Source organism: Eptesicus fuscus, chromosome 5 (assembly GCF_027574615.1).
Source record: "Eptesicus fuscus isolate TK198812 chromosome 5, DD_ASM_mEF_20220401, whole genome shotgun sequence".
Lineage (NCBI taxonomy): Eukaryota > Metazoa > Chordata > Mammalia > Chiroptera > Vespertilionidae > Eptesicus > Eptesicus fuscus.
Window position 1 is genome coordinate 82,845,279 of NC_072477.1, and position 22,712 is coordinate 82,867,990.

Genomic DNA, 22,712 nt, shown 5'->3' on the forward strand with positions numbered 1-22,712 from the left:
CCGGAATCGAACCTGGGAATTTTCAGTCTGCAGGCCGACGCTCTATCCACTGAGCCAAACTGGTTAGGGCTTAAGTCTTGTCCTATCTAATAAAAGAGTAATATGCAAATTGACCATCATTCCAAGACACAAGATGGCTGCCCACATGTGGCCAAAGATGGCTGCCCCCATGTGGACACAAGATGGCCAGCAGGGGAGGGCAGTTGTGGGCAGTTGGGGGTGACCAGGCCAGCAGAAAAGGGCAGTTGGAGGAGACCAGGCCAGCAAGGGAGGACAGTTGGGAGGGACCCAGGCTTGCAGGGGAGGGCAGTTGGGAGGGACCAGGCCAGCAAGGGAGGGCAGTAGAGGGAGACCAGGCCTGCAGGGGAGGGCAGTTGGAGGGGACCAGGCCAGCAGAGGAGGGCAGTTGGGGGGGGACCAGGCCTGCAGTGGAGGGCAGTTGAGGGGGACCAGGCCTGCAGGGGAGGGGAGTTGGGGGGGCAGGTCTTCAGGGGAGGGCAGTTAGGGGCAATCGGGCTGGCTGTGGAGCAGTTAGGCGTTGATCAGGCTGGCAGGGGAGTGGTTAGGGGGTGATTAGGCTGGCAGGCAGAGGCAGGCAAGCAGTTGGGAGACAGAAGCCCTGGATTTTGAGAGGGATGTGCGACCGGGCCTAAATTGATGGCTGGACATCCCTTAAGGGGTCCCAGATTGGAGAGGGTGCAGGCTGGGCTGAGGGACAACCGCCCCCCCCTTGAATGAATTAATTTCATGCACCAGGCCTCTAGTTTTTACATAATAAAATTCAGATGAATTTTTAAAAATTAGTTCTATATGGACCAGACTCCAGCAGGAATGTAGGCTTGATCTGTTCCTCTAGTATAGTTTTATATACAAACAAAACAATGATCAAAGTTGGGATACACTAACAAGACAACATTACAACAATACTGCTTTTAAAAAAATCCTCACTAGAGGATATTTTTTCATTGCTTTTAGATAGAGTGGAAGGGAAAGAGGGAGGAGAAGAGACAAGAGAGAGAGAGAGAAGAAGAGAGGGAGAGAGGGAGAGAGAGAGAAAGAGAGAGAGAGAGACATTGATGTGAGAGAGACACATAGATTGGTTGCCTCCCACACTCACTCTAACCAGGGATGGGAACAAACCTGTAACCATGTACATGCCCTTAACCAAGTATGTATGGAACCTGAGACCCTTCAGTGGGCAGGCCGATTGAGCAACACCAGCCTGGGAAAGACAATATTACCTTTAATTTCAATCTCAGATTGGACCAAAGAGAAGTAGATAGAGTGAGGAGCCTTGTTTAAATTAAAAACCTGAAAAATAAAGACAAGATCTAATTTATCAATAAAAAGTGCCAAAATTTAGATTGTACAGTTCTAAAGTCTTAAATCTTGAGATCCAGATAGATTCTAAATAGCACTAGATTCTTCAGATCCCACATCCTATCCAATAAAAGAGTAATATGCAAATTAACCATCACTCCACTATACCCACAAGCCACACCCACCAGCCAATCAGGAGAGAGTATGCAAATTAACCCAACCAAGATGGCTGTGGCCACGGAGCGAGCAGGAAGCTTGGGTTTCACTGGAAATGGAGGAAGCCAAGCTTTACGCACACCCTGGCCGGCCCAGGCCTCCACTCAAGGCTACAAAGTTTTAATTATAGAAGATAAATAAATCTCAACAGAAATGGCATCAGCCATGGAGCTGGAGAGAGCAGGAGGCTTGAGTTGCCCCAGCAATGGAGCAAGCCAAGCTTCCACAGCCCTGGCCTACCTTGGTCTCCGCTCAATGCTACAAAGTTTCAATTATAGAAGATAAATAAATCCCAACAAAAATGGCTGCAGCCACAGAGCAAGCAGGAAGCTTGGCTCTGCTCAAGGCTACAAAGTTTCAATTATAGAAGATAAATAAATCCCAGATACCAGGGCCTCTGCTTGGGTTGCCATGGGGCGTGGCCGGCCTGCAAACTACCACAGACCCCTCGCCCAGGCAGCCCCACACCCCAAGGGAACCCCCACCCTGAACCGGGACACCCTTCAGGGCAAACCAGCTGGCCCCCACCCGTGCACCAGGCCTCTATCCTATTTAATAAAAGAGTAATATGCAAATTGACTATCACTCCAACACACAATATGGCTGCCCCTATGTGGTCAAATATGGCTTCCCCCATGTGGACACAAGATGGCCACCACAAGATGGCCAGCAGGGGAGGGCAGTTGGGAGGGACCAGGCCTGCAAGGGAGGGCAATTGGGGGTGATCAAGCCTGCAGGGGAGGGCAGTTGGGGGTGACCCAGGCCTGCAGGGGAGAGCAGTTGGAGGGGGGGGGGACCAGGCCTGCAGGGGAGGGCAGTTAAGGGTGACTAGGCCTGCAGGGGAGGGCAGTTAGGGGCAAACAGGCTGGCAGGGGAGCAGTTAGGCATCAATCAGGCTTGCAGGGGAGTAATTAGGGGGTGATCAGGCTGGCAGGCAGAAGTGGTTAGGGGCAATCAGGAAAGCAGACAGGCGAGCAGTTGGGAGCCAGCAGTCCTTGATTGTGAGAGGGATGTATGACTCCCCGTTTAGGCCCGATCCTACCGGGATCAGGCCTAAACAGGCAGTTGGACATCCCTCGAGGGGTCCCAGATTGAAGAGGGTGAAGGTTGGGCAGAGGGACATACACCCCCCGTGCACGAATTTTGTGCACCGGGCTTCTAGTATAAACATAAGACACATATTAACAATGGTTTTAGGTAAGGTAAAATATTTGAAAATATTTTATAATAGGTGAAAATATTGAAATAATCTTCAAAGTGTATAGGAAATTTTTTCATGTTTAATACTTCCTGTAAATGTTCTGCATTTCTGGAAAACACTCATGTAGCTAGACTCATATGTGCGATATAAAACTGAAACTCATAGATACGGACAACAATATGGTGGTTACCAGAGAAAAGATAGTGGGGTGTCAAGAGGGTAATGGAGGGATAAGTATATGGTGATGAAAAATGGTTTGACTTTGGGTGTTGGGCAAATAATGCAATATACATATTACATAGCATATAAATGTACACTTGAAACCTATATAATCCTATTAACCAATGTCACCCCAAAAGTTTAACAAAAAATAGGTACACCTAAAACTAGTTTTATACATAGACTCAGTCTTTACTAAACATCTAATATATATTTATTTATTTTTTAAAGTTTTAAGCTAAATTTTGTGATAATTATTTAATTTTTTCTTTATTTATTTTATTATTTTGCTTATTTTTCATAAAAACTGTAGTTAAATATAAAGATGTAATTTATTGACTCATGCTGCAAAGTGTAAGGCATTCATGTCCTAGTTACAGCTGTGCATCAAATGGCAACCTCAGGGCACTAGGTCAATTGTCTTCTCTATAATGCATCATGCATTCCTTTTGGTTTTTCTCAAGTAGATACTTCCCACAAAGGGCAAATACAGCTACCATCCACTCCAGACATTTAATGTTTCTATTTCACTAATTGCAGCTGTAGTTCTTGGCTGAAATATCAGAGATTGTTGGTCAGTCTGTGTCCTAAGTCCACCAATAGTGCAAAGGAAGAGGAGTCAGCCCCACCCTGAACCCAGGAATCAGATAGGGACAGGGACTTCCTCAAAGGAAGGTCAGAACATTGCACCCAAAAAGGGGGAACCAAGGCTAAGCAAGAATAAACAAGAGCTGTTGAGTTTAATAATGATCCTAGAGGTTAAGTACATCTCCTGTAGGAGTTGGTCACAGACCTAGATCTCATGTTTCCAAATGGAGTGCTTGTTCCATTGCACTGTAATTTCATCTGATTTGGAGGAAGCTTATGCTTATTTTGTGGAATGCATTGGGATAGTTATTTATAATTTGTAGTGTTTCCACACATGTTTTCTCATTTGAGGAGGCAATAGGATATGGATGATATATATGTTTTCCATTTTGAATTCTTTTAGCTGTTCCTGGCTGCCTTCACTCTGTTAAGCTGAAGCCCAGTAGCACTCAATATCAGAGCTACTCTCTCTCAACTTATCTGTGGCAAGAACAGGTGGTTAAGTCATTATAGTATACTGGAGGCCCGGTGCATGAAAATTCATGCACTGGAGGGGGCGTCCTTCAGCCCGGCCTGCCCCCTCTCACAGTCCAGGAGCCTTCAGGGGCAGGAGGTGACCCAGCAATCAGGGGAAGGCAACACCCCCATCACACCTCTGCTGCTGCTACTGCTGGCAGTGCAAGCCTCAGCTGGCCCTGGTTACCTGAGCCTTGGGTGGCCCTGGGCAGATGGGCAGCCACCATCTGAGGCTTGCCTGCAGCTCAGGCTGGCCCTGGGTGGCTGGGGGGCTGAGAGGACTTGGGGACTCCGAAGGCAGGTGTGCGGAGTGGCCGGACCCACCTGGGGGTGGCCTGGCCATGCCATGTTCCTGCCGCTTCAGCATGGCTGAGGAGACTGGGCAATGACATCTTGTGGCTGTGGGCACCACCATCTTTGAGTATGTGACAGTCAATTAGCATATTCCCTCCTTATTGGCTGTGGGCACCGCCATCTTTGTGAGGGTGTGATGACCAATTAGCATATTCCCTCTTTATTAGATAGGATTCCTACTATGAGGAGACCTAAATGTAAAGTAAAAATAGGAAAAATGACTGTATCAAACATAATAATAATAATAAATCTGAATATCTTTTTTCAGCAGACCATATACTGCAAGCGCTGTTGATAAATGTGGAAGCAAAATAGTCCACTCTGAGATAACCAAGTTGATTATATGTGAAAAAGAAGTTATAGCTTCATATTTCAAGGTAAGAGTCCTGACATTGAATTACTCTGCAGCATAATGAAAGGACTATTTTAACCCAGCAAGAACATTCTATTACAAAGCAACCCAAAAATTGAAACCAACTTATTACACAGGGCAAACCCAAAAGCAAAAATGGAATAACAAGTAATGCAAAAGGATAAAATTTCATACTTTGTACATAATGATAATCATTATTACATTAGATTGAATTTAGTACTCAGAAAGGTTTCTTTTTTTCTAATCTGAATTTAATTCTTTAAAGGTTCATTCAACAACCTATAATAAATTATGACCAGTGGAAACCTAAAGAAAAGTTTCTAATGACTTTATGACTGAAATGTATGATTTATACAAAGTTTTCTTTTCTTTCATATTTCTATACATTTTTTCAATTATGCTAAAATATTTTGAGATTTTTTTAGTCTCAGTTTTACCTTCGAGTAGACTTATGTGTTTATTAATTTATGTTCTACAAGGATGGCTATTTATTGCATCATTTGAAATGATTGCATTTTAATTTTTTTTATGTAAAAGGCTGCTTTGAGGAATGAACCAAATGAACCTGATGTACATTATCCCTACAGATAACTCACTGCACCATCATGAGCATGAAGCATGTACACAATGCATTACAGAGTATGCAGGGATACAGCTTATGTTTGCAGAAAGGAATGATTATTTTGTATTGGTGGAATCAGAGAAAATTTTTTCAAGAAAGCATCATTTGAGCTAAGCTGGACACATGGAAATCTGCATGAAGACATTTGAGGTAAATAAAGTAGAAGGAAAAAACTAAGCTTATTGTTAGATCTCTGTCTCTCTCTGACTCTGTCTTGTCTACCGTCTAGGGACATCAGACTATATACTAGTTCTTAAACACTCTAGGTTCTTGTAGCATTTACTTCACATTAATGCTCAGAATGTCCTCACGTTCCCTAAGGGAAACTTGTATACTAAGGTCAATCTCTCTCTCTCTCTCTCTCTCTCTCTCTCTCTCTCTCTCTCTCTCTCTCAGATCTCAATGTACTGTTTATTGTATTTTTTTTTTATTGTTTAAAGTATTACATATGTCTCCTTTTTCCCTTCCCCGGCAATCAGGGGAAGGTGACACCCCATCATACCTCTGCTGCTGCCACTGCCGCACTCCCACCCCAGGATAAGCCCCCACCTCTCCAATGTCTGTGTCCATTGGTTATGCTCATATGCATGCATACAAGTCCTTTGGTTGATCTGTTACCCCCTGACCCCTGCCTTCCCTCATAGGTTGGACAGTCTGTTCGATGTTTCTATGACTCTGGTTCTATTTTTGTTCATCAGTTTATGTTGTTCATTATATTTCACAAATGAGTGAGATCATGTGATATTTATCTTTCTCTGACTGACTTATTTTGCTTAGCATAATGTTCTCCAGTTTCATCCACGCTGTTGCAAATGGTAAGAATTCCTTATTTTTTACAGCAGTGTAGTATTCCATTGTGTAGATGTACCACTGTTTTCTAATCCACTCACCTGCTGATGGGCACTTAGTCTGTTACCAAATCTTAGCTATTGTAAATTGTGCTTCTATGAACATAGGGGTGCACATATACTTTCTGATTGGTGTTTCAGTTTTCTTGGGATATATTCCTAGAGGTGGGGTGACTGGGTCAAATGGAAGTTCCATTTTTAATTTTTTAAGGAAACACCATACTGTTTTCCACAGTGGCTGCACCAGTCTGCATTCCCACCAGCAGTGCACAAGGGTTCCTTTTTCTCCACATCCTCACCAGCACTTGTCCTTTGTTGATTTGTTGATGATAGCCATTCTGACAGGGGTGAGATGATACTTCATTGTTGTTTTGATTTGCATCTCTCTGATGATTACTGACCTTGAGCATGTTTTCATATGTCTCTTGGCCTTCTGTATGTCCTCTGTCGAAAAGTATCTAGTTAGGTCTGTTGACCATTTTTTGATTGGATTGTTTATCTTCCTTTTGTTAGTTGTATGAGTTCCCTTTAAATGTTGGAGATTAAACCCTTATCAAAAATAACATTGGGAAATACGTTCTCCCAGGCAGTGGACTTTCTTGTTGTTTTGTTGATGGTTTCTTTTGCTGTGCAGAAGCTTTTTATTTTGATGTAGTCTCATTTGTTTATTTTCCCCTTAGTTTCCATTGTCCTAGGAACTGTATTAGTAAAGATATTGCTAAGACGTATGTCTAATATTTTGCTGCCTTGGAGTCTTAAAGCTACCTTCCCTGGAGAGATTTTGAAGGTGTTTGAAGAGTATTCTGAAATGATCAGAGCTGTACCTTAAGAAGTTTAATATGACAACAGGGTAGAAGATGGTTTGAGCTAGTTGATAGGAAAATGCACTTGTGTTAGTATGAGGAAGTGAGAGCTTAATATTAGATAATGCCAGTAGTGTCTTAAAAGAGGGAGAAATAGTTATGTGAAAGATTTGTTACTGATCAAGTATATTTTGTACTTCCTTATCTGGGAGTAAGGTGATCCTTTAAAATAAATTGAAAACATAGGAGAAGAGGAAATGTTTGGGATGGAAAATAATTAATGAATTGAATCTTGGTCATATTGAGTTGGAGGTATTTGTGGGGCATCCAAATAGAGATAATTCAATGGATACTTGGAAATGAGGATCTGGACCTTATCAGGACTAAAATATCTAAATTTTGACTCCCTACAAAAGATCACTGAATTAATAAAATTAGACTGCGAGCTATGGGAGATACATAGAAATGAGAAAAAGGTAGTGTAGTTGCAATTATGTTGCTTTAAATATATTGTGCATAAATATTGGTGTCATCGACAGTAGGAAGTGACAAAATGTTAATATCTAAAGGTGTTTCAAAATTAAATGACTCCTTTTTATTAGTAGTCTACCTATACTAAGGGTTCATTAACAACTCACCAAAATCATCTAAGTCTAAGGGACGCAACATTTAATGGTTAGAGAGCTAAATATACAATCTGAGGTTAAAGGTTAATAGATAAATCTCTCCCAAAATAAAAGGAAACAGCAGAATACATTTCTATGAAATGTAACATTTACTAAAATGACCTTGATGAATTCTAGATACCATTTTTATGTTGTTTAAAGAAATCTCCACTAGATGTTGATTTAATTTTTAATAGGAGCAGATATTTTTTGTCTGTCTGTCAGATAATGGAATTATCCATTTAGTAAAGTTAATTTAAATAAAATCTATATATCATAGAAAAATGTTAAATGCATTTTAAAAGAGCATGAGTTTTTTAACCCTTTGCACTCGCTTGCTTTTTTCTCGATTTCTTTATTCTAATTCTAACCATGTCAAGTCACACTCGACATCTGAGTGCAAAAGGTTAATATTGTTCAGAAACAACATATTTAATTAGATTTCTTAACACACATTCTTCTGTCAATGATTCTACTATAATCAAGCTCTTTTGTTTTTGAAGGTTATATTTAGAATTAACTCAGAAATTAGAACTGATAAGGAAATTGCTGGTGTCACCAATATCTCAAATATTATTGTCACCAAGCAAGGGTTGAGAGATTGTTCTAGTTTTCTCTTGTCAGCAGTCATTTCAATCTAATTTCTTTAAATTGTTTTTTTATTGAACACAACATAAATTTTAATGTATTTCATATTTTTAATGTAAGACATATATATACACATTTAAAGATTGATTGACTACATTGAAAAATTGAAACTTTCTAATTTTTGTATTAATTTAACTGGAGCAATTTTCAGCTAGGCACTGGAAAGTATATACACTAATAAAAGAGAATGATGCAAATTGACCGTATCTCCGCGACACCAGCAGCCAATCAGGAGTGAGTATACAAATTAACCCAACAAAATGGTGGGTTAATTTGCATATGCAGGCACGAAGAGAAGAGTGAAGGCTCCACCTGAGCAAAGACTGAAGACTTCAGGCTTGGCTCCACGGCGGCCCGGGTCCCGGGTGCCAGAGGAAAACCGGTGCCGGCAACCAGGGGATGGAAGGCCTATTGCACGAATCTTCGTGCAACGGGCCTCTAGTAATGACATAATATCCCAAGCCTAGTCTCTTATAGGCCCACACCATAGCTTACTCAAATAAATAACAAACAAAACAAATTAGTCTTTGGAGATAAGATCCAAGAGACAAATATTTTTTTAGTTTGTTGTAAAGCTAATTAAAGTCTTTAATTTTTCCAGATTACATAAGACTATTTTGAACAGAAGTTATTTAATGATCTGATTTTTCAGAACATATTTAAATTATCAACATGTTTAAATTATCACACTTAATCATTTTGAAGAACCTCATAATTTATCTCTATAGGGTACTGAGCTAAATATATACAAATGAGTAAAAATAAATATGGCCCAAATATATGATTAATTTAAATTTGGTCTCCAAATGCTGAAATATTTATTAGGCATAAGTACTTAATAGTATAACTAACATTCAAAACAAATCTAGTTGATTCTTGTTCTTTTTGCCCTTTTCAAATAGGTGATGTAAATGTGAGCTAGTGTCACCTGTCTAAATCAACCATCATCTCATCCATATTGTTAGCTTTTCCTATGAAGAACATCTTTATTCTTCCTACCTTAGCAATTTGACCTCATTTCTTATGGTGTACTCTTCATTTTATGCACCTTCTTTTTAACCATGTGAATATACATTTACATAACAACTTCCTGGCCACATCTGTTACATCTTCATCCAGGAGTGAATGAGAGATTGCCAAAGAGAAAATCATTGCCACTGGCTCCTCTTCCCTAGGGGAAAAACCAATCCTGTTTGCATACTCTTTCCAAGAGTTACTACGAAGAAGGAGATCTTAGTCTTGCATCTAGAGTTTAGAGGGCAGAGATATTCCTGAGCAAATGAAACCCACTATCTACTTGTAGAGCCTTTCTTTAAGAGTTTGAGGTGAATGAAAAGCAATCAGGATTTGGATAGTCTCTTTCTAATTCTTTAATGAAAAGTAGTTTTAACTAATAATTTTAAGTATAAAGATGACTACTTTTGTATTCTCAGACTCTCTGGCACTTCCAAGGGTGTTTAGATAGATAGCAAGGAAGTGACTCATCCATTTGTCTAACTTTACTTAAATGCTCAATAGATGTTTAGTGGATATGATTACCATCTGTTTTGATTTATATATAAAATAAATAAAGGAAAAGGAGCTTTTTCTGACCTAAGTGACCTTAGATTGGAAAGTGGGCGGGAGAGAAGGTGTAAATATGTTTGAGAAAGACATTTCCAAAAGCTGAACTGAATTAGGAGAAGCAGAAGAAAGAACAGGGGGAAATTAGTCTAGAAACTCTAGAATAAAAACCAGACATATTCACTGGAATGAAATAAGGTGGTTGGAAGAAAATGAGTTATAGGAGCTGATAAGAAGTTTGGATGTATAACAGCTAGAAAGCCAGTTAAGTATAAAGTTCTGCCAGACATTTACCATTCGAAGCATGCAAAAATGGCTATAGGCAGATAGGAACTAGACACTGGTCTGGAATTCCAGGGTTGCTAGGACTCCTTTCATAGTTAGAATAGAGACAACTAGATAGATCTTCTAACATAAAAGAACTGTAGTATACTAGTAATGCGGGCCATCAAAATAAGATTTTAGACCACATCTTAGCTGAAACAGTGCAAATTCTTCACTATGGAATTAAAATTTAAGGTAGGATCTTGCTCACAAGAACAAGAAAAGATAAAATTGATACACACCATTAAAGGAAACCAAATAGTAAGCTGGACCTGATGCAAATTTTCTGAATTAGAACTTCTTTATTTTCCACTTATAGTGACAGAATTAGTTCCATATTTTTAGTAGATTTTTGGTTGTATATAAAAGTTAATTGCTCCAGAAGGAGGTATATAGAGGAAGGTATAAAGAGCACACTTTGTACTTTATTTATTAAAGATTTATTCAATCAAACATTTATATATTTATTGAGGTTCTCTTATAGTCAAGGCTCTGAGCTAAGCAGGGTACAAAAACATTAAGCTATCAATCTAATATCAGAATTTCTAAGGTCTAGTTGTGAGACAGATAAGCAGATAAACTTGATCTCTATGAAAAAAATTACTATATTAGGATAATTTTTAAAATGTTGTAGGAAAAGAAGAACAATACTAATCTGGGAGAAGTCAAGAAATATTCCTGAATAGGTGGTATTTGAAATTAATCTTAATGATATGTTTATTTAGTTTTTAGCTTAAGAAATTGAGAGAAAATAATAAAATATAGAGTAATTGATAATAATAATAGCAGCTAAAATTTATTAATAATACCTGTAACTTAGAATTTTATATATCTTCTTATGTAATCTTAACAACTCTGTGATATGTGCTAATATTTCCATGCAGAATCTAAGATCAGAAGAGAATCAGTCATTTACTCATGTTTCCAGAGCTAAAGGTGAAAGAGTTGGATTTTGATTATTTATTTTTATTTTGTTTTTCTTCAAAAACATATGCTGTTATTTTTTATATATAATAATGCCTATGGTATGTCCTAAGAGGGATGGGAAGTGAAGTATGTCAGGAGCATAAATTTTATTGCAATTTTTTCATGGGAATGGATGAAACTGGAGAGGCAAAAGGTAGTATTTGAAGGTTTTTGTATAATTAAGTTTATAAAAGAGAAAGAAAGAAAGAAAGAAAGAAGAAAGAAAGAAAGAAAGAAAGAAGAAAGAAAGAAAGAAGCTTAAGAAGAAATCTCAGAGATTCCAAGATGTCTACATAGTAGATAGAAGCTGAACCCATCTGCTCCAGGCCAACTGAAAGCTAGCTGAACTGAAATATTATAACCAAGGATTACAGAAGAAGCACATACTAGTAGAGATGTGTGGGAAGTTCACCTTTCAGACTCCCACGGCTGGCCAGGCCATGCTACCTAACTCAGGTCCTGTGGAGGTCGTCTGCTGGCTACACCCAGCAGTGACTTTAAGGGACACTCTTTTTTCTGTGGAGCCTTTTTATGGAGACATAGGCAGTGATTAAACTGTATAGCTTGGGAAAGAGGGATGGTCTCCCCACCTCAAACACAGAGCTGGTGCCCCTCCCCCACACCTGTTGAGCCACTCAGCCTGCCCAGTCCTGCAGGGTTCCATGGTGGCAGGGAGCCATGAGGAGCTGGAACATTCAGCCCTATCTGCTGAAACCAGCCACATGAGGAGATTGGAGTACTGCCCTGTACTGCTTGGTTCTGTAGTGGGGAGGGTTGTGGGGAACTAGGGAGCCATGAAGAGTTAGAATTTTCATACCTTGTCTGCCAGGGAGGCTTATGTCCAAGAGCCAGATGGGTGAGTCCTGTGCTGTGTGCCTACATCGTTGGGAGGTAAATCCAATTCCCCCTGTGAGTTCAGCCCAAGCTACCCCAGGAAGGGAAAGAAGTGCCTACATCCCTCCTACAGGCTTTCAGACACCACCCCCAATGGCTGCTTGGATCAGCCATGCCAAGTCCTGGATACACCTGCTGGACACTTTCATGGGAGAAAAGGAGAAAGGGAGAGTGGCTCAAAACAGGACATACAAAGTGTGAAACTCTGAGAGGCTCTTATCTGAAACCAGGATGAAGTGTTTAGTCCTCTCCTGTGGGCTGGGCTGGCGTCATTCCCAACAGGAGACCCTTAATTTATCCCTCTGAGCCTGGAGGCTGAGCTTGCACTTGCAGATGTGAACCCAACTTGAACCTGCAGTGAACCCTCCTATAGGGAACTAGAGTTGGAGATTCTGTTAGAGACTGAGGAATGTGGCTTTGAGGCAGGGACCACTTTTCCCTCGTTGAGTGCCTGATTGTATGATCACCAAGTAGGGGACCTACTAGACCTATCTTCCTGACCCTGGTTGTCCTGTCCGGCCAAACTCTCAACCTGTGGAAGTGGCAGTACATTGGACTCATTTTACAGTCTTGGTTGGACTCATCTTACAGTCTTTCATTGGAAAGCTCTGGAGGAATCAGGCAACCTCAGAGGGAGGCGGAATAGTTGACAGGTGGAGGAGGATCTCAGGGAGCCTGGGTCCTTTTACAGATCTGCCCATAGCTTTAAGCTGGAGGAAGTCAACTTGTTTACAAAGATTGGCCACTCCCATGAACACTGAGGTCCAGTAGAAGCAGAAAACAAACAAACAGTGAACTGTAGGGAGTGGCTCTAGGCTCAAGCCTCGGGCTGACCCATGGCAAGGCCACAAACAAGTCCCAGCCTGGAGGGCAGAGTTCTCCTATCATAATTAAGCCCGACCTTATAGCCCTCCCTAATTCCTTCCTAAGTAGCTAATGGGCTGTGGGAGGGCAGCAAGTGTTGACAAAACAAGAACATTTGTATACATGTTAATCTACCCTTGTTTTAATCAGACTATAAAATAAAGCATTGGTTTGCAGGCTGGGTCTTTTGTGTCCTCATCCAGGCACGGGAGATCCACCAAGCCCTAGCTGTATTCTCTTGTCTGTCTTTTCTTCAATCCTTCACCCCCCCCTCCTCAGGTTCACCCTTGGCAGTGCTGGACTGGCACAGTGAACAATATGGTAGCTACAGACAGGTAGTCCAAGGCTGGTTATATATAACATCTGAAAGCAACCTGTACCTAAAGTTCACCCAAGAGGACCCAAAACCAAGACAACCAGTGGTGGGCTTCAGACCACACCAGAGCTCGACCAAAGTAGTCATACATATGGCACACCCAAAGGGGGATTTTATCAGACCCTGTTGGGAACAACTCCACCTCAGGGGGAAGTCCCTGCAAAGCATCTCATATATGGATTGATGTTTACCTTTATAGTCATCCAGCCTGAAATGTCAACTCCATGCATAAGTGGGCAGAGAGCATTTAAGACTGAAATGAAACAGGGGTTGCACATAAACCACAAGTAATATGCCTGGTGCATGGAGCTCAAGTGATCTGGAAGACTGTCCCACTAAGCCCAATAAGACACCTTCATTATAAAGCCTTCATAACAAGCCTTGGAGTCATAGCAGATGACAAAATGGAGAGACAGAGATTAAATGAAGAGACAGAGAAAAATTCCCCAAACAAAAGAACCCAGAAAAATAATTAAATGAAATGGATGAAATGGAAGTGACAAAAATATCAGATGTAGAATTCAAAACAATATTTATAAGGATGCTCAAGGACCTTAGGAGAAGAATGAGTGATCTCAGTAAGAACTTAGACAAAGTGATAGTAAGCATTAAAAATGGCATTTAAGCCATGAAAAAGAACCAGTCAGAAATGAAGAATACAATATATGAACTGAATACATTAGAAGGAATCAGCAGCAGATTAAATGAAGCAGAGGATCAAGTCAGCAAATTACAGGATAAGATAAAAATAAGCACACAAGCAGAACATAAAAAAGAAAAGATACTTTTTAAAAAAATGGAAGTATAAGAAATATACAGGACAACATCAAGATTAACAACATCTGCATCATAGGAGTACCAGAAGGAGAAGAGAGTGAGCAAGGGATAGAGAACTTGTTTGAAGAAATAATGGCAAAAACTTCCTTAACCTGGTGAAGGAAAAAGTCACACAAGTTCAGGAAGCACAGAAGATCCAATCAAGATAAACCCAAAAGGACTCACACCAAGACACATCATAATTAAAATGGCAAAGGTAAAAGACAAAGAGAGAATCTTAAAGGCAGCAAAGGAGAGAAAGTTAGTTACCTACAAAGGAGTTCCATAAGGCTGCCAGCTGATTTCTCAACAGAAACACTTCAGGCCAGAAGGGAATGGCATGACGTATTCAAAGTGATGAAAAACAAGGACCTGCCATCAAGACTACTCTACCTAGCAAGGCTATCATTTAAAATTGAAGGCAAAATAAAGAGCTTTCCCACCCCCTCCAAAAAAGGTAAAGGAGTGCATTACCACCAAATTAGTATTACAAGAAATGTTAAAGAGACTGCTTTAAGAAAGAGATAAAAGGAGAGAGGGATATAAGTATAAAGAAAAAATGCCAATAAATAAGTACCTATCAATAATAACCTTAAATGTAAGTGGCTTAAATGCTCCAATCAAAAGATATAGGGTAGCTGAATGGATAAGAAAACATGACCCATATTTATTATGTCTTCAAGAGATCCACCTCAGAACAAAGAATACACACAGCCTGAAAAAGAAGGAATAGAAAAAAATTCCTTGGAAATAGAAACAAACAGCTGGGGTAACAATTCTCATACTTGACAAAATAGAGTTCAAAACAAAGGCCTTAGTGAGAGACAAAGAAGGTAACTCCATAATATTAAAGTTGATTGATCCAACAAGAGGATATAACCCTGGTAAACATATATGTACCCAGTATAGGAGTATATATATATATACATATATATACACATATACACATACACACACACACACGTACATACACACACACACATACACATATACATATATACATATGTACATATAAATATATGAAAATCTTGGTGGACATTAAGGTAGAAATTGACAGCAATAAAATCATAGTAGGGGATTTTAACACCCCACTGTCCACAATGGATACATTATCCAGAAAAAAAAATCAACATACTAAATTAGGTTTATTTAATTGATATTTCCAAAACAATTCATCCCAAAGAAGCAGAATACACATTCTTCTCAAGTGCACATGGAACATTTTCTAAGATAGACCACATGTTAGAACATAAAATAATTATTAAAAAATTTAAAAAGATTGAAATTATATCAAGTATCTTCTCAGATCACAATGCCATGAAACTAGAAATCAACTACAATAAAAAATTAAAAAATATTCAAACACATGGAGGCTAAATAGAATGTTATTAAACAGTGAATAGATTATCAATGAGATAATAAAAGTAACAAAAAAATTACCTGGAAAAAAATGAAAATGAAGACAAAACAAGTAAAAACTCTATGGGACATAGTGAAAGAATTCTTCAAAGTGAAGTTCACAGCATTACAGGCTTATTTCAAAAAACAAAAACAAAAATCTCAAATAAACAACCTAACAATACGCATAAAATAACTAGAAAAAGAGCAGCAAACAAAACCTGGAGTAAGTAGAAGGAAGGAAATAATAAAGATCAAAGTGGAAATAAATGACAAAGAGACTAAAAAAAATACAAAAGATCAATAAAACTAAGGGCTGGTTCTTTGAAACAATAAATAAGATTGACAAACCTTTAAACAAACTCATCAAGAAAAAAAAGAGAGAGGACCCAAATAAATACAATGAAAAAAGAGAAGCAAAATTTGCCATCACAGAAATACAAAGGATTGTGAGAAAATACTATGAACAACTCTATGCCAACAAACCACGTGAAATGAATAACTTCCTAGAAACATACAGTCTTTCAAAACTGAATCAGAAAGAATAAGAAAACCTGAATAGGCAGATTACAGCTAATGAAACTGAAGCAATAAAATAATCATATATAATAAAATGCTAATATGCAAATTTTCCCCTCAACCAGGAGTTTGACCAGCAGCTAGGCTGGCCAACCGCCCATGTGCCCTCCCCCTGGCCAGGCTGGCCAGACCCCACCCATGCACAAACTCATGCACCAGGCCTCTAATATCTACACTAATAAAAGAGAAACATGCAAATGGACCTTCTCCCGGCTACGCCCACCCGCAAATCAAAGCAAGTATGCAAATTAACCCAACAAAGATGGCGGTTAATTTGAATACGCAAGAATGGAGCGAAGACTGAAGACAGTGTAGAAGGAAGCCAAGCACTGCAGAAGGGAATGAATCTATGGAGAAGGGAGTGAAGCAGCGGATAAGGGAGGGAGGCGAGGTGGTGGCAGAGACAAGAGTGAGGCGAGGTGGCAACGGACTTCGCTCCCTTCTCTGCTTCGCTCCAGCTGCAGGAAGCCCTATTCTTGCAGGAATAGGCCCGAGGAAACCCTATTCTTGCAGAAATCTTCCTGCAACAGGCCTCTAGTAATAATAATAATAATAATAATAATAATAATAATAATAAACTCCTAGCAAACAAAAGTCCTGGACTGGATGGCTTCAGTCAAATTTTATCAAACATTCAAATAAAAACTAACACCGGTTCTTTGAAAAATTTCAAAAAATCCAAGAGGAAAGACTTCCAAGCTCTTTTTATGAGGCCAGCATTAGCCTAATTTCAAAACCAGATAAAGACATTACAAAGAAATAAAAATTATAGACCAGTATCACTGATGAACATAGATGCTAAAATCCTCAACTAAATATCCTCACATTGGATTCAATGATACATTAAAAAGATCATACACATTGATCAAGTGGGATTTATTCCAAGGATGCATGATTGTTACAAAATTAGCACATAACTAAATGTGATATATTATGTAAACAAAATGAAACATAAAAATCACAGAAAAAGCCTTTAATAAAATCCAGCACGCATTTATAGTAAAAAGTCTCAGCAAAGTGGGAATAGTGGTATCATACTACAGCATAATATAAGCCATCCATGAAAAACCTACAGCCAACATCATAGTCAATGGGAAAAAACTAAACACATTTCCCTTAAGATCAGAAATAAGACAGGGATGCCAGCCATTACCACTCTTTTCAACATAGTACCGGTTGTCCTAGCCACAGTGATCATACAAGAAGAAATAAAAAGCATCCAAATTGGAAAGGAGGAAGTAAGACTGTCATTATTCACAGATGTCATGATATTGTACATAGAAAACCCTAAATACTCCACTGAAAAATTACTAGATCTAATAAATTTATTTAACAAAGTAACAGGATACAATATTAATATTCAGAAATTGGTGACATTTTTATACACCAGTAATGAACTATCGAAAAGAGAAATTAAGAAAACAATCTCATTTACTATTGTAACAGAAAAAAATAAGTTATCAGAGAATAAATTTAACCAAGCAGTTAAAAGACCTATACTAGGAAAACTATAGGAGATTGAAGAAAAAAATTGAGGGAGATACAAATAAGTGGAAGTATATACTGTGTTCATGGATCAGAAGAATTAACATCATTAAAATATCCATACTACCCAAAGCAATCTACAGATTCAGCACAATTTCTATTAAAATAAACTACCAATGGCATATTTTACAGATCTAGAACAAATATTCCAAAAATTTATATGAAACAATAACAACAAAAACCTGATTAGGCTCAGCAATCTTGAGAAAGAACTAAGTAATAATAACAATAATTATAATAATTATTATTAGTACAGTTTGATATCAGTGGAGGTATCACCACTGATATCAAACTGTACTATAAAGCCATTGTAATCAAAACAGCCTTGTACTGGCATAAGAACAGGCATATAGTCAATGGAACAGAACAGATAGCCCAAAAATCAACGCATGCCTTCACGGTCAATTGATATTTGACAAAGGAGGCAAGAGCATACAATGGAGTAAAGACAGGCTCTTCAATAACTGGTCTTGGGAAAATTGGACAGATACATGTAAAAATATGAAATTAGACCACCAACTTATACCATATATATGAAAAACTCAAAATAGTTAAAAGACTTAATGTAAGTCACAAACCATAAAAATCCTAGAAGAAAACATTGGCTGTAAAATCTAAGACATCTCTCATAGCAATATTTTTGCTGATGTATTTCCTATGGCAATGAAAACAAAGCAAAAATAAACAAATAGGACTATATTGAACTAAAAATCTTCTGTACACCAACAAAATGAAAAGAGAACCCCCTGTATGGAAGAACATATTTGTCAATGATACATCTGATAAGGGGTTAATTTCCAAAATACATAAAGAACTTATACAACTCAACACCAGGAAGACAAACAATCCAATTTAAAAATGGAAAAAGGACCTGAATAGAACTTCTCAAAGAGAACATACAGATGGACAATAGACATATGAAAAATGCTCAACATCACTAATCATCAGAGAGATGCAAATTAAAACTACAATGAGATATCACCTCACTGTCAGAATGGTTATCATCAATACATCCACAAACAACAAGTGCTGGTGAGGATGTGAAGAAAAGGGAACCCTAGTGCACTGTAGGTGGGAAATAGACTTGTGTAGCCATTGTGGAAAACAGTATGGAGTTTTCTCAAAAAATTAAAAATGGAACTGTCTTTTGACCCAGCAATCCCACTTCTGAGAATATTTCCTAAGAATCCCAAAACACCAATCAGAAAGAATATATACACCCATATGTTTATAGCGCCATTATTTACAAGGGCCGAGATCTGGGAACAGCCCTAGTAACCTATCAGCAAATGAGTGATTTAAAAAGCTGTGGTACATTTACATAATGGAATACCACTCAGCCAAAAAATAAATAATAAATAAATAAAATAAAATAATAATAATAAAATAAAATAAAATAAAGAAGAAACTTACCTTCTGTGACAGCATGGATTGACCTGGAAATTGTTATGCTAAGTGAAATAAGCCAGTCAGAGAAAGACAAATACCATATGATTTCACTTATATGTGGAATCTAATTAACAAAATAAACTAATGAACAAAATAGAAACAAAGGCATGAATATAGGGAACAGACTGACAGTTGTCAGAGGGGAATGGGAACCAGATAAAAGAAGGTAAAGGGATAAGACAAAGAACATATTGCATAATCCAGAGACACATACAACAGAATGGTGGTGGTCAGAGGGAAGTGTGAGAGGGTGCTGTTTGGAGGTGTGCAAAGTAGGGGAAAATGAGGATATCTTTAGTAGAGTCAACAATAAAAGTAAAGTTAAAAAAAAGAGGAAATATTCTTGCTTTCTAGGTCCCAAGTATGTGATAAATTGGGGCTATCTGGTGAAGTGAAATTCTAACTCTACCCTTGATCACCATAAGAATTAAAATTAACAGTTATTATAGCCATAGAAAAAAATAAAACAAAAATAAGTTCTAAGAAAAAAGAAATATCAGGTGATAAGTTTTACTGAAATGGAAAATTATTCATTAATCTCACTTGAGATGAAACTGTTTTATTCTAAGATCTGTAGATTTTGGAACTAGAAAAAATTTAGAAAATTATGTTGTTAAAATCTTCAGATTTACAAATAAAAAGACTTGAGATCCAGGTCTAGAAGATAAATTAGCCTGAAATTAAGGCTTCTGTAATTCTGCTTGGGGTTCTACTAAGCCTGCACTTCTCCCTCTTAGAGCATGACATGTACAGCCACATTTGAAGTGGAAAAGTAAGCTTCTTAAGATGAGAGAACAGGAAAATAGTGTATAAGGAAGTTGAGTAACATGAACGTGGGGACTAAGAAATTAGTTATGGAAGTCCCCATTTCTCTGTTGCTGTTGTTTTTCTTCAACAGAACTCAATTAACTAATGTTTTCAATTTTGATGGTTGAGATTCCACAGTGTGTTTGGGTCCTGGAAAGTACAAAAGCAATTTTCAGATTATTGATAATGGCAAACTTCAATATGAAGTTGATTTGTAATGAATGTTACAATAATCCAGAAAAGTCAATGGCCTAAGTATGTTCCTAAAATTATAGCCTTTAATACTAGGATGATTTTGATAACTACAACTATTAATAAGCCTGAGAATGATTTATTCATCTTTTAATCAAGGACTTTCTCATAAAAACAAAATTGAACTCACTCCAAGTTGATCATAGGAAAATGCTGAAAGAAAGAAAGAGAGAGAGAGAGAGATAGAGAGAGAGAGAGAGAGAAAGAAGGAAAGAAAGAAAGAAAGAAAGAAAGAAAGGAAGGAAGGAAGGAAGGAAGGAAGGAAGGAAGGAAGGAAGGAAGGAAGGAAGGAAGGAAGGAAGGAAGGAAGGAAGGAAGGAAGGAAGAAAGGAAGAAAGGAAGAAAGAAAGGCAGGCCTCAGCTGTGTCCTAACTGTAGACTTTTCATTACTGTTGACAATGAAAATGAGAGTCAAAAAAGAACACAGCTGGAATTTTAACCCTCAAGTTGAGATCAAAGATTTGGCAGTTAGAAAAATCATTCTTTTGACTTGTAAACAAAACAAATCTTATATGGATGTCAGAATAAATAAAGTATTTCTTTTTTAAACAGTTACTGTTTTGGCTAAACTATACTCATCATACCTATTAAGAGATTTAAGGTAGGGAATTTATCACTCTTATTGCCATCTTAACCTCAGACACAATTATTTAAAATGAAATAAATATATACTTAGCAAACAAGGAAGATATATTACTAATTGTCCACTGGGCAGTCAATTGCCAGTTAGAGTAGCCACTTGTGTAAACTCTGTCAAACATGCTGACCCAAACACGTCTCCAGCGATTTCCAACATCTGGCTTAAAAGCTTCCCTGTAATTATTTTCATTTTGCATAAGAAAAACTCACTAAACCCTGCATCTGTGGTGGTGATATACAAAACATATAAATTTGGAGGGATTCATTAGATAATGCTGAAGAAAATGCACCAATGGCTCAATGCCATTTAACTCCTGCACTTTTGGTGAATAAGCCAGCAGTGAAGTCCTTTTACTCTTCAAAAGATTATACATATGATACAGTGTTTCTTGACTTATTTCTGCTGTGGTTTTGCTGGAGTGTTTAACATGTAGAGATTGCCATACAGTAAAGTTAAACAGATGTGAGTACGTTTTCCTGATGTTCTTGTCATCTCTAATTTTGTACAGAAAAAGACAGGTATTAAGATGATACAGATATCAGATACATAGATAAGAGATATTACCTAGAATTTTTTATACTCTAAAGTTATTGATCTTATTTTCTTGAAAGACTGCTTAAAACATATTTACCATATTTTATCAAGCATTTTCTAAATTCTAATAGTGTACACACATATTGATTCTCAAAGGACTGCAAATCATTTACAATCCTAAATTATAGATACAGATATTTATGAATAAAGTACAGATATATATTTTTTCTGATATCAAGAAAACCTTTCCATTATATCATAACTTGATCTAAATATGTATTCTAATTGTATATTGGAATGCGACAATAAAATACTACTTGATTATACTTGGATTTATTAACCTTGGTTAAATATACTCATCATATATCAAAATGTTCAGAATTGTTTTGAAGATACGTTTATTTTCTCAGCTCTCATCTTTGGTTAGCTATTTCTCTGAACCTGTTCTAGGGAAACTGGAATAGTCTAAGTTGGATGATGTATATTTATTAGCTTCAGAATCACATCTGTGTGCTTGGATTGGAGGAAAGGTCATAAACACAATGAATGTTGCTAGGAAACCATGCCTTTTAGTCAATTTAGTTGTGAAGTTGAAAGGGATTTTTGGTACAAAGATGGGCTATTTGTATAGTACAATGAATAATCATTTTATTTTGATCTTTGAATTTATCATTTAAAAATAACACTTTTCATTAGTAGCTTTTCCTATTTATTACTTACTTGGATTTCAAATGTTTGAAATTCAAGTTGTGAATGTAGCTTTCTATGAAAAGGAAAATTTGCTGCAATTTTCATTTAAAGAAAATAACCTGTTGACAAAATTTAGGGATCTTTAGAGCAAGACATATGAATCATAAAAAGATTAATAATCAAATAATAAAAGTCAAGGAACAAATAGTAGCTAAGTCCCTTGAAATAGCCATTAAGAGGATTTTGAAAACTCAAGTGCTATAAACAATTCTGACACTTCTTTTTGTGTTTCAAAACTACAGGACTGTATTCTTGGTAACTTTTCACAAAGATTAATCTAAAAGGAAACAGACATGATTTACTGGTCAGCAATGATTGGATGATCCTTAGACATAACTAAGTATTCTAATTCCACAGGACTGTATTTGCCCACTTAAGTACCTAATTAGAAGCTTATATTGTCTGTGCCTATAGTATTGATTTAGAATCAAAATGTAATTTTAAGCATGTAATTTTTTATTGGCTCCATTTTGCTTGAACATTTAAGTAGTACTGAGGGTACAAGTTTGATAATGACAAACCTAGCAGGTTAACATTGAAATAGACCTCTGGTTTTTTGAATATGTGACTTACATACCTCTT